This window comes from Acomys minous, assembly GCF_964271855.1.
Source record: "Acomys minous genome assembly, chromosome: 4".
Classification (NCBI taxonomy): Eukaryota; Metazoa; Chordata; class Mammalia; order Rodentia; family Muridae; genus Acomys; species Acomys minous.
Window position 1 is genome coordinate 106,360,256 of NC_140486.1, and position 13,743 is coordinate 106,373,998.

Consider the following 13,743-nt stretch of genomic DNA (forward strand, 5'->3'; position numbering starts at 1 on the left):
GTAAAAGAAATGGAAAATCAAGTAACCCTCACCAATAAGCAATGAGTAAATTCTAAGTATGAGCCTAAATGTTATACAAATGAAGTCCATTAAAAGTTGATAACAGACTAATACATTTCTTTAATTTTTGAAAATAATCAGTATGTTTTTATGAAAATATTTTCCATCTACTCTACAAAGTAATATTTGAAAAAGAATCACCTTTTTCCGTACTGTAAGAGGCAATATAATTATAAAGTCACAGAGTGGTTGTCTTGTGACAGTCACCTATGTAAGTGATAGCTGATTAGTTCTAAGGTTACAGAGCATGTTGTCATGTAGAGCAGTTTACTATATTAAAAGAAACATCATTGTCAAATAGCTGAAACTCCTCACCAGCTGGATGACTTGGTAACTCTGTTAAGACACCTAATGTGTCACATGAGCTGCCTATAAGATTTAAAGACTCATTTTGAGAGCATCTCATGCTTGACACTGATTAAACGTTTTAGTGTGAAATTTGGGACACTCCTAAATACAGTCCTACAACAGCGTCAACACATGCAATAGACACACTGATTTCAGTGAGAGTCTAACTTTAGAGCACATTGCAGCGGTGTTTATCAAACTATTTTTCACTTCACAAGTGTTAACAGGCACAAGAAGCCTATGAATAACCAAGAGGTTTGTTCTCTTTCTTGTTATATAGCACTAAAGAAAAGCAGAGTCCAGAAAGGAAGCAGAGAGTATGAAGAGACAGCTAGAAGAGATACACAGTCTTATGATGTTAATGAACATTTTATCTAAGCCATTTGGATGTTTATGGTTTAGTAAACCATAAACCATTGGACACATCAAAAGTCTGTTCTTCACAGCAAAGTGCTTAAGTGAGCACTGTTGTCACTTTCTTCATTGCTTCTATAATGGAATCTGGACATTATCATCAACCTCTTATTCAGATTTTTGAAAGGATATATATATATATATATATATATATCCATGTCTTTGTCTGCCAGAGCTCCCTGTCATGGCCAGCCTGCTATGCTGATTGCTTCTGCAAAGGCTTGAGAAAGTGTTGTTCCACTTCATCCTCAATAAGTATTGATGGCATTTTGAGAGGTTCAGAATATCTCCTGATTACTCCGTGAAATGGAACAGAGAAGGTGGCTGTGGCTAGTAGGGGGTGGGCTTCCTCATCAGCTTTCCTTTGTGCACTTTCTGCACTTGCCCATACCCTAATCACAAGCATCTTGTGTTCCCATCTCTTCCCTTACTCACCTGTGTAAATGAGAAGTTCCCTTCTCAGTTTGGAATTCTGACACACCAGAATGTTCTAAAGAGAGACTAATTTTACCCTGTAGCTTTCACTGTAAATGAGTGGCTGTGCACCAGCCTTTCATTACATTCAAGCAAAAGCTGAATTGAGAGACCACTATACCACTGTGGGAATTTTTCCAAATACAAAGACCATGGTTATTGCTTCAAAATATTCTAGATTGGGTGAAATAAGTACAGAAAATAACACAGGGAGAGAAATTGGAAGTTCAACCTACAGCCAATTTGTTTTGATTTTTCCAAAAATAATCATAGCCATTGTTTAGCAACATACTTAATTATTTCTTTCTTTCTTCAGAAGAAAATATGCTCAATATCCTCAACATTGAAATGCTGAGGTGTACATAACTCATGTTCACTGACTGCCTGCTATAGCCTATTTTCAGTTGGAGCCAGGTGCTGTGGCTCTGTATTAGAGAGGTATGCTATTGGACTCAAGTTAAAATGACTAACTCCTTCTTTTACTCCTAGCAAATGTGTATATGTAAGAATGTGTAATTGCTCAAAGACTGGGTACTAATACATGATGCAAATTATCACTCATTTGTCTCAAGTACAATATAACTGCTTTGTACTTATTAGTTTCTTCAATCTCCTGAAAATTTTGCTTTAGTTATCATTTTACCACTTACTTTCCCCTGTTTTCCTAATTTTTACTATTCATAAATACCTGTATATTCTCACTTATTCTGTATACTTGCAAACTGAGGCACAGATGTGAAATGATAGGACCCAGCAGCCTGCCTCAAAGTCTCCCAGGGGATGTGCCTCATCAGCATGGTACATTGCCCTCATGTTGCCCAGAGATTCCTTAGCTGCCTTGTCATAGCTATAAAGCCCTTTAACCCTGCTTTTTAGCACTGGAGATCTACCCTAAGCCCTTGAACACGCTGAACTGCTAAGCTAATCATCTACTGTTGAGCAACCTTCACAACCAGTATTCAATATAGAAAGAGGAATGTATCAGTGAAGAATTTACTATTTATTTCTGTGTGTATGGGTATTTTGACTATATGTCTGTCTTTCTACCACGTGTATGCAGGACTCATAGAGGAAAGAAAGAACATTAGGTCTCCTGGGTCTAGAATTGTCTTAGTCAAGGTCTCTATTGTTGTGAAGATACACCATGACCACAACAATTCTTATGAAGGAAAGCATTTGATTGGGGCTGGATTGCATTTCAGAAGTTTAGTCCATTATCATCATGGTAGGAAACATGGCGGCATGCGGGCAGACATGGTGCTAGAGAAGGAGCTGAGAACGCTTCACCTCTCTCAGCAAGCAGCAGGAAGTGAATGAAACAAGGCCATCCCTACTCCAAAAAGGCCACAGCCCCTAATCATTCCACTTTCTATGAGCCATTGTTGGCCATTTTCTTTAAAACCACTACAAGAGCTATAGGTGTTTCTGAGCCATCACATGTGTGCTGGGAATCATACTGGGTACTCTGGAAGAGAAACCTGTGCTCTTCAGTGCTGAGCCATCTCTTCAACTCTTCCATATAGACTTTTGACTTCTTGAATCTTTGAATCATTATATTCTTCATGATTTTGATCTTCAGGGGCCTATCTTAGTAAGAGCTGTTTGCCTATCAATACAGAAAGAAATGACTCCATTATCTCTCTTAAATTATGATTATTTCAGTCAAACAACAACAACAAAGAATCTTCACTTGGTGATATATTCATTAAACAGTCATTAAATAATCTGCTATATATCTAGTTCTACTAGGACACTGAATCTAACCTTACCGTCAAAACAGTGAGCATATAAGCAAGTACCCAATAAAACACAATGAACAAGTGTTGCATTAAGGACAAGGAGAGTGCATAAGGGTCTATTTAATGAAGTGAGCTTTATATTAGGTGGTACAACAAGGCCATTTTACCTTCTCATAAGACAATTCTGACAAAACTTTGATATAGGTACTAACGTATAGATGGAAGGGATCAGAGAAATAGTATGGGGACTTTGATAAAAGTAATGGTTTTGAAATAGATCAATGGGATCTGGATATTGATTGAATAATACAGAGTGAGAGGGAAGTGTCAAGTTTTCTAACTCTTCAAGTAGGCAGATGTTAGCATTATTAATTAATATGTAAAATAAAAAGAGTAAAATAAGGCAATGAATTGTTGTTTTAGAATTTAAGCCGACATCATCACTATACTATCAGAATGTGTGCCTAGGGCACCAATGACATTGTTGTGATTGGGAGGCCATTTTTATATTGTCTCATGGCACTTACCTTGCCAGTCCCTTTCAGTAGTCTCAGTATAGCATAGAGCTAATGGAGAACCAGATAGAGTTGAATAAGGAGCCAGGCCAAGAGGTGAAATTCTCTTTGGAAACTTTATAAAACATACTGAAGAGAAAATGTTTATAGAAGCAAGTTAATAAGCTTATTTTTTATTTTGGCTTACTTTGTTTTACTGCTCAATGGGATGAGATGTCTGACTTCCCAGATTTAAATATGGTTCCAGTACTGGCTTGCTTGCATAAACTTGGGTTTTTAGACACTCAGTTTATTGTCCTCCAAACTGTGGATAAAGATCATATGTAACAAGGGATATGTGAGGATCCAGAGCAATTATATTTATTGGACTTTTTGAACTAACAACATAGTAACTATTTTTTTCTTTCTCTTCCTATACCATAAGTTCTTCACATGGTGCCCCTCCACACTCCATTGGTTCTCACCTCTTCCTTAACTTACAGAGTCAATCTCTCTTTTATCTCTCCAATAACAAAAGCAATTCACACTACGACTTTGTGAATTGGTAGATATGACTGAGAACAGAAAGGATGGACTAGGTAGAAGGATCACATTATCGAGAATACAGACGTATATTCAACTCTTTTTCTTCATTGTCTGCCTGTGTCAACTCCACTTTTTTACAGATTCAAATTGTCCTTTGTCTTGTATATTAGAATTTCCCACTCATCTGAGTGTTTTTCACCCACATGTTAAATTATTCACTAACTATTCAAACACTTAGGAGTGATTTTAGTGCACTAGCAATAGCAAGTTTTCTTATTTATGATAATTTTCAGATTAAATTGAGAGACACTAAGAGACTGCCAGTCTGTAGGCACTGAGTGCAAAGAGCAAGGTTACAGAAGGAACAAAGGGTACGAGCATATTACTGGAAGAAAAACAAGTTAAGGCTTAAGTAAGTGCTGTATTGAGACAACAAAACAGCAAACAATGGTCCAGTAAGCTTAAGGACTCCTCAAGATGGAAAATATGGCTTTTTAGAGACATCTTCTTGGATGTGTAATGTCCCTGCACCACCAAAGGACCTATGAACAGAAGAGAGGATATAGATCACAAGAGGTGACAATATAGAGCAGTTGAAAACAGACACAGCATATAAGTAGTGGGATGTAAAGGCTACCTGAAAGATCAATGCAATAATTAATCAGGGGTTATAAGTAAGTTCTTCCCTTTGATCCCAGTGCTTATTTTTATGTAATTACATAAATATTAGTGCTTTGTTCCTGTTATAGGCAGAATAATATGCTAGGTTATTTACATAGGTCCTTACAAACTATATTACTAATGCAAAAAAAAGAAAAAAGAAAAAAGAAAGGTCTTTATGTCATTTAAGGCTAAGGAAAGTAAAATTCAGATTGTGAATAGCTTGCAATATATCTGGTAAGCAACTCAAGATTGAAATCCAGACTTATCTTGCTCCAAGGCACATATTAGAAAAAGACAAAGGATACAGAAATGGATATACTGAAAAAAGGGGGAGGCAGAGGAAATGAATGACTTAGAGAAAAGAATCATAAAGAATCAAAAGACTGTGGTCAAGGCAAGGAATTGTCATTTTAGAGTCCCTGAGTAGAGTCGTGGTGGTGTTCAGGTGTAACCATGCATCACTGCAATAACCACTTAGGTGAGATAACAGCCAAGAAGAATGCATGACATGTATAACCATGAGCAATCTGAACTGGACAGTGTTTCCGAAGAGAATGCTCAAGGAGGGTAAGGACCTGTGGTAGAATAAGTTAAAATGAGACTCAAAAAGAGGAGCAAATAGATTAATTTTTGGAAAGCTGTGATCCAACATCTTACAGAGCATTAGACCCCCGGCTCAGACATATTGTGGAAAGAACATCCTCCGCAGGAGAGAATGGTCAAGGATGACCCTGTGCAAGGTGGCTGCTGAAAGATGTGAGAGATGGCTAAGGCAAAAATGCAGGAAACATTTTCATCAACAAAGACACAAATCTAGGCTTTCTCAAGGCAGATACTACTCAATGTTTTGGTAGAGTCTGAGGAAAAAATATATGGGCCTGGAGAGATAGCTCAGTGGTTAAGAATGCTTGCTATTCCTTCAAAGGATGTGACGAGTTTAGTTCCCAACATCCACGTATGGTGGGTCACAACAGACACTGGCTTCAGGGATGAAACTTCTTCTTCTGGCTTCCACAGGCACATGTGGCACACACATACAAATGTTTTCAAATAGAAAAAGAACACAAAGTGTACATTCCTCTGCTGTAAATTTTATGAGATCATAAAGTCATGTGAACCCAAGGCACAGTTATTATAGATCCCTGGAAGAACCTGCCACTGAAGAGCTGATAGTCTCAGAATCAGGGTAAACCCCTGTGGCTCAAAAGAGGAAAGGCCTAGAGAGAATTAGTGTACATCTGTTTCCATAACGTATCTTAGCGAGGGCTTCCTTTGGAACTTGTGATATTTAGAAGTTCAAGATGGATGGTATGGACCCTAGAAGTTTAATATAATAACAAAGAACCCTTTATTTATAGCATTTCCTTCCTCCCTTCTGGAGACAGAATGGCCCTGCACATTTTAAAATTTTATTTGTGGGCTGATAAACATTTTATGAGTGCTCACCTGACTCTATGTTTTGGATGAGCTTGCTGCTTGCTTTTGCTCCTGTCTTGGTCAGAATTTCCAGGCAGGAGCATAGGAAGGTGTTGCAGAGCAAATAATTTACAGCCTGGATCTGTGCCCTGCTCTCTCTCAGAAAGATTTTCTTCTCCTGCATAATTGGCATCCAGTATGCTCCTGGAGGAGCACCGACAGCAGGGTCTTCAGAACTGTGGCCAGCTGCTAAGATTACTTCTAATCGCTTTCACTTGAACTTAGGTCATCGCTTAATAGGCATTTCTTACATAAGTCACAGAAATGATCAAAATTCCCTCTTCGTTCTGAGTTACTGGGTATTTATATTTACTGATAATGTTTAGATAAGTAACATTAGAAGAAATTGGATAGGAGAGATATGATAGAACTGGTTAGTGAACCTATTTAGGGAACTTGATTTCTCAAATCTTACCCTGATGAGGTAGATATATTATTTAAATGTCTTAAATACTGTGGCAAAAAAAAAAGATAGAAATACCCTGCTTTGTGACTTTATTCATATGAATGGGTGTTAGTATTTTCTTTTTCGAAATTATCTATACCTGGCCTTAATTCTTCCCTTAAAAAGTAATAAATAAAGGCAAGTATGGTAGTACATGACTATAATCCCAGAACTCAGGAGACTGAGGCAGGAGAATCACAAGTTCAAGGCCAGTCTGGGCTGTGGAGCAGTTTATAGACTAGCCTGGGCTACAGAGAGAGACCCATCTGAAAAAATTAACAGCCACAGGAAAACAGAAGTTAAAGATAGCATTTTACTACCTATACGCCAAAGAAAAACATGGCCTGGGAAATCTACCAGGAGCTTCCTTTGTTCTTCCTAGTTCTTTCCATGTCACTGATAGAAAGCATAGAGTATAGATGCATGTGTGAAAATACCTTTTCTAGGCTTCTCAACTTCAGTTTTTATCAGGTTATATTAATGTCACAGGTAAAAGTGATGTTCTATAAATTGGCTACTTTTTTTTGAGACAAGGTTTCTTTGTGTAGCCTTGCCTGTCCTGGACTCACTTTGTAACCAGGCTGGCCTCGAACTCACAGTGATCCATTTGCCTCTGCCTCCTGAGTGCTGGGATTAAAGGCATGCACCACGACACCCAGCCTGGCTACTCTTTTTAAGATTTAACTTTCTTTAAAATGTTCATTGCATTTTAAATGTTTCAGATCTTAATTTTACTACAAAAGTAGCCCATAGGAATTCCCTTTCCACTGTGTGTGTGTGTGTGTGTGTGTGTGTGTGTGTGTGTGTGTGATTGTGTGATTTCTCTGAAAATATCAGGACTCACATGGAAAAAAAATTCGATATAAACACCTGGGCAATGCTGCAGACGTCTTGGCCTGTTGACAATGCTTCAGTGTGAATTCTGAGACATATCTCATTAAGAATCTGTCTGTGTGCTTTCAACTGTTCCGTAGAAATGGTGCAAGAAAATCAAAGCCAACATGTTCTTTACACAGTGGGAATTTTAGCATTTGGGTTCTATTGACTCTGGCCATTAATAAGCAAAAGATGGTGAGAGTGGTAAAGATTTGATTTCTGCTTATTATAGTCTTGACTCTTAGGTCTTCCTGATCAGTTATTTTAGTTGGTTAAGCATGTTGGTTAGTCATTAAATAAACACTTCTCTGTGGTCAAATGGCCAGGAAACTTAAGGAGCCTCATCTGGATCTACTGTACCACTATAAGAAACAAAGCATTGTTAGTTCTTAAGTGAATATTTTTAAATGACATTAAATGATGAATTATGCAACATGCATTCAACTTTGGTTCTCACTACTTTATTCACATGAATTATTCCAACCATTCTGAAAGTGGTTTCAGTGATATTTGTGATTGAAATTCATTGAAAAGTAGTCCCTATCACACGTAAACTCACTGCAGATGTGGTCATGTACACAACAACTGTGAAAAATTGAACTCATTCACATTTAGTGACGGGAGAAGAAGCAATGAGAACCCATCACTACCTGAGAGACTGTTGGGAATTAACAACTATTGGAGAGGAGGCTGTTATTTTCCTTAGTGGCACAGCCACTGGTAAGTTGCCTTTGCAGCAGGAAATTACCTCCTATGCCTATTTATGTAACAAACTCTGAGTTCAGTGGGCCACACACAAAAAGAAGGCATGAAAGCAAATGAGAGATTGTTGAGAAAAAGAATCCCAGTGACAGAGGGAAACGGATGAAGGAGGAGTGAGGAGGTATTATGGAAATTCATTATATGAATATTTGAAACTGTCAAGACTGTAAAAAATGAAAACAGAATCAAGAAATAGAAAACAAATGCTTTCCACCACCAAAAATGGTGACAATGATAATAATTAATAATAACAATAGGTGGTAGTAGTTGTTGTAGTAGTAGTAGTAGTAATAGCTGCCGCTATCACATAACCTTGTAGCAGTATAAATACATTCATTGTCATCTCCAAAAAAAATATTTACATCTGGTCTACAGCATCTAGTATGATTTTGTGTATGTGATACAAAAGTTAGGAAATCCAGCACTCATCTACATCTTCTTTTACTTAAGAAAATTCACACATGTTTCGCCCTTACATGTTATCATTTAACTTGTTCAGAGATAATTGACATACATATGAATATAGAAAAACCAACCAAATAAGAAATTATTAACCCTGTTGCACAGGTAAGCACACCAAGCTTTGTATAGAGCTCTGGCATGGTAGCAGAGTTGGTCAGTAGCACTGCTTTCCATAATTAAGCACTCTTCTTCTGCAGCTAGGTATGCCCGTTAGTTGATGTGCACATTATAGTTTTATTTGGAATAGTATTGTCTTTAATTAATTATTCTATATACTATTCAATCATGATTTGTATATATATATTTAAGTACATACTTAAATTCCTAAAATGTAAAATATGCAGCTTAGTGTGAAAATGTAAGTTAGATGGGATGTGGAAGTTAGAGAAAGGATTAGTTTATATCTACTGAAAGCCTCTTTAATCTCATTGCCAGTCTGCCCTGTTATCTTAGTCAACAGTGTAACATCTTCAGTAATAAAACCTGAGTTTTCTATGCCTCCAGTTCATTCAGAAATACATAGATGCCTTGGGAAATATTGTTAATTTGCCCTTTAGAACTAACTATATATAGCATGTGTGAAACTTCTGGTATCAAAGTGTGATTTTGAGTCATATTTGACTGAATGAATGGTATCTGTGTTAGTTAATTTCTAATAACCACAAAACACCATGGTTCCAGAGAGTTTAAATCCATGAGCAGCATCGAGGACACATGCCAGCAGTAGGCAGGCATGGTGCTGGAGCAGGGGCTGAGAACTTCCATCTGATCGACAAGCAGAAGGCAATGAGAGCTAACTGGGAATGGTATTGGCTTTAGAATCCTCCTGGCCTTAGTGACATACCTGCTTCAACAAGACCAGACACCCTAATCCTTCCCAAACAGTTCTACCAACTGAGAACCTAGATTTCAGACATATGTGCCTAGGGGCTCCATTCTCATTCAACCATGACAATGTCCTTGAGATGCTAATTCACCAGAGCCATGGATGCACTTGAGTCTAGACATGTTCCTTTCTATCCACCTTTTACAATGTTGTTAATTGGTATCTAGTATATCTTTATCTGCCCATGCTCCGTGCTGAATACCAGTGTTATAAACAAAACATTAGGGCAAGTCCTCTTCTAAATGAACTTAGAGAGTATGCTCATTTCCTTTCCAGTTGCTGTGGTAAAATACCATGCAAATGCTACTTAAGGGAGAATGAGTCTGCTTGGATCAAAGTTCTACATTATAGTCAATTAGTGGAAGGAGGTCAAGGTGTCAGGAGATTAAAACCACTGGTCACATCACATCTGTAGACAAGAACCTAGGATAGTGAATTAATACATGCATGCTAGTACTCGGTTCATTTTTTTTTTTCTACTTCTATGCAATCTAGGATCCTCAGTCCAAGAAATAGTAGCATCCACAAAGATCAGGTCTCCCTATTTCAAGACATTTCCGTAGCCCAAACGAATCTAGAAAGTCTCTCATAGAGATGTGCTTCCTGGGTGAGTCTCATGTTTTTGAAATCAACAATTAAAGCCAACTATTACATTGCCAAAACCAAAATAAAACAACAGCAAAAAACCAAGCCGGGGTAGAGTTTATAAGTTATTCACTCAAGACAAATAATGACTTCTTGATAAATATTTGATGAATCAAAAGATTAATACAATTAGGATAAAGATCATTTTCCATGTGACCTGCTGATAAATTTACTTAGAAGGAGGCCTATGTAAGGACTTTTGGAGGGATGAAGTTGGAAAATTGGCAAGGATTGTAATTACCAATATCCACCAATCATAAAGCAATGGAATTTCATTTAACCTGAGGGTAAGAGGAGTGGTTTCAGTTTTGCAAAGAGAGAAAGTAACTGATGTTTTAAAATATGCCTAAAATAAAAGATATTGGCAAGAATGTTATTACAGCACTCCAGTCAACAAAAGATGTCATAATTATGATTATCACAAATGCCAGGCATCTCTAGTGAATTCTGGTTTACCTGGTGCCCCTGCCTTAGGTAATAATACATTGCCTTTACCCCTCCCCAACAAAAGGAAGGATGATGGTGGTAAATTATATGGCTCTTTGACCACAGACAAAAGGATGTAGAAAGTGTTTTGTGTCTAGAAGACATTTAAAGAGGGGATCTTCGGTGTTCAGTTCTGAGGAGTAAGGTAGAGAAGAAATCTAGGAAGACATCGAGATATTTGATTTGCACAAGTAGATGAGTTGTTATTAATATCAATCATTAGATGAGGGCACTAGTTATATTTGATCTGTGAGGAAAGTATGTGGCCATATCTGCTAGGAAGTATAGTTTTGGAAAAGCCATAGGACAATCCAGTGGAGAGGCAAGTCAGTAGCAGATAGCTATGTGGGAGGTGGCAACCATCATTCCAGTGTCATCTAAGAGTAGGACCACCATGAAGTACGAACACTAATTTGAGAAGCTCTTATGAATTCATTGAGGGAGCAAATAGATTTTTTTGACATAGAAGCCAAATCCCTGAACAGTACAAATAAGGGGTTTCCAAGTATGAGAGGCTCATAACAGTATACCCTGAATGCATAGACAAGACAGCCCTAACTCACACAGAAGCAGAACAGGAGCAAGTGAGCTTAGAATTCTTTCCAAGAATGAAAAGGATTTCATAAGCCTGAAATTGAGAGAGCAACCTTGGTGAGGAAACAGGTAAGGGCTTATCATCTTTGGAGTCCCAGCTGGGCCACTCCTGACTCAAACAGGATCTAAGGCTCCCGAGTAGATTGTTTGTTCCCTAGATTAAGCCATAAAAGTTGTTTTTCCAATCCTCTTGCTGACATTTTCTTGTTGGTTAGTAGCCATCTGATCTTGAGGAAAGAAACTTGCTATCTCTATGGCCCTGGCAGAAAATAGAGTAAGTGGGTCACTGTTGGCATCTATGCCAGACTTGAATTACATTGTCTAGTTTATTTTAGGTCTGTTTTATTTTGGTTTTATTTCTCTTTCTTATTGAAATAAAATGTTATCTGCTTTGCAACTTGCAAGGAAACTATTATAGTCCTGATCCTGGCTAATCTAGTTGACTTTGGCAGCAACTGGTATACACAGGAAACTAAGAAGTATTAGTCTAACACCCGCCCCTCCAAATTCCATGGAATTCCAGTGTGGTACATGAATAGATGCAGGAATGCTATGAATATTTTTCATCTCGCTTTTTACATACAGGAAAGTCAGACTTTGAGACTAAAAATAAGAAAGAAAGGTAAGAGCTGCTTTGACTTCAGTGAACAAGTAGGTCTTGGGGAAAGCATTTTTCTCTGGGGGTTCTTCCTTCAATCTGATATTCATTTTGCTCAGATCCGTTGTAAATACCAGCCTGTTTCTGTGAAATGTAAGTGGTGTTTGCTCTGGGCTGGTGGGACAGCCATGTGCTGTTTGCTCTATCAGGAGCTGCGCTGGAGTATCCGCTGTGCGTTATTCAGATCAGGTCTCGGGAACCAGCTGTCCTAATTCCAGGTGGACTGAGAAACCTTTTCACTCACAGCAACAGCTGTGCCACCTGGTAGCTTGAAGAGCAGCAGTGGGTGAATGAACCATTGTTACAAAGTCACTTTTTACCTGGTAAACAGTTTGCAGAAACCTGCATAACTGAAGGTATTTTGAATTTGGACCACATTGAAATGATGAGAACACAGAAAGGAAGGCATTGTCTAGTTTAACGGAAAATCCTTGTGTGCTCTCAACACCTACCGGTTAAACCACTGAATAAAACCTGTGTGCCAAAATATGCTCTGTAAGATTTACAGTTCTAGTAACAATATTACTTACCCTATTCTACTATTAGACATCCCGTGTCTTTCATATGTTTTTACATTCTTCAAGATATGTTTCTATAACTTACAACTGCAGATGGTTGTAGGGGCTCGTGCAGAAATACCGATGAAAGACCAAAGCTTTAGCAGGGGCGTGTAATGTCTAGATGTGGTACCAGCTGTCATGATGCATTGATTAAGAACAGTTCACATTGAGGTGATGAACAGGGGGCTAGTAGTAGCAAACTATAGGAATCGCCTGACCCAGACACTTGACTGGAAAACAGTACCTACATCATGTTTAGCAGCTTTACAAAGTACTTGTTTTCATCACCATAAGTCAAACGAGGAAACAAGAGTTTGACCAAGTTAAACAACTTACCTATTTCATACTGGTTAGTTCTTGAACTAGACCAAGAGCTTTCTGACTCTGCTCTCTTCACCATGCCATATACAAGTAATAAAATGTTACATAAATGAAAATTTTTTTCAGTCTCTATTTACAAGCAAATATGACAACTTAAGAGTTGGGGGATGGAAAGATGGCAAGTGGGGCAGAGTGGGGTGAGTTGTCTGGAGCTCCACAAGGAGACTATCAAGACTGGCAGATCTGGACCCAGGAGGGGCTGCACAGACTGAGGCACCAACCAAGGACATAGCAAGCAGAGGACCTAGACCTCTTGTTCAGATGTAGCCAAGGACAGCTCATTCTCCACCTGGGAGGGAGGAGGCAGGCACCCACTGCCTCTGACAAGAGTCCTCCTGATGCCCACGATTTGATCACTGCCCCTAGGGGAGAGGTCCTGTGGGAACACAGAGGAAAAGGATGCAGGCTATCCAGATGAGACCAGATAGGCTGCGGTCCGCTGGTGAAGGAGGAGGACCCCACCTGTCTAGGAGAGGGGAATAGAGCGGAAAAGGGAGGGAGAGTAGAAACAAGAAGATAAGAGTGAGGGGATTACAATGGAGATGCAATGTGATTAAATTATAATAATAAAAAAAGTTAAATAAATAAATATTTTCTGTGGCACTCATATATGGATTAATGAATAAGATTTGTCAGTAAACATGAATATTTGAGGGAAAAAAAAAGCAAAAGAACTAAGCCAACAGCTTGTAAGACAAAATGAGCACGGTTGAATGGGGTGAGTAAGGCTCTGCTACTGTGTAAACTAACAATATCATCCGCATCCTTTGCCTC

At 38.4% G+C, this 13,743-nt stretch overlaps 1 protein-coding gene across 6 annotated transcripts in view; it reads left to right on the plus strand.

Annotated features, from left to right (window-relative positions):
• Positions 1-13,743, plus strand: part of ERBB4 (erb-b2 receptor tyrosine kinase 4) — a 1,013,384-nt gene that overhangs the window by 979,076 nt on the left and 20,565 nt on the right. The window lies entirely within an intron of this gene.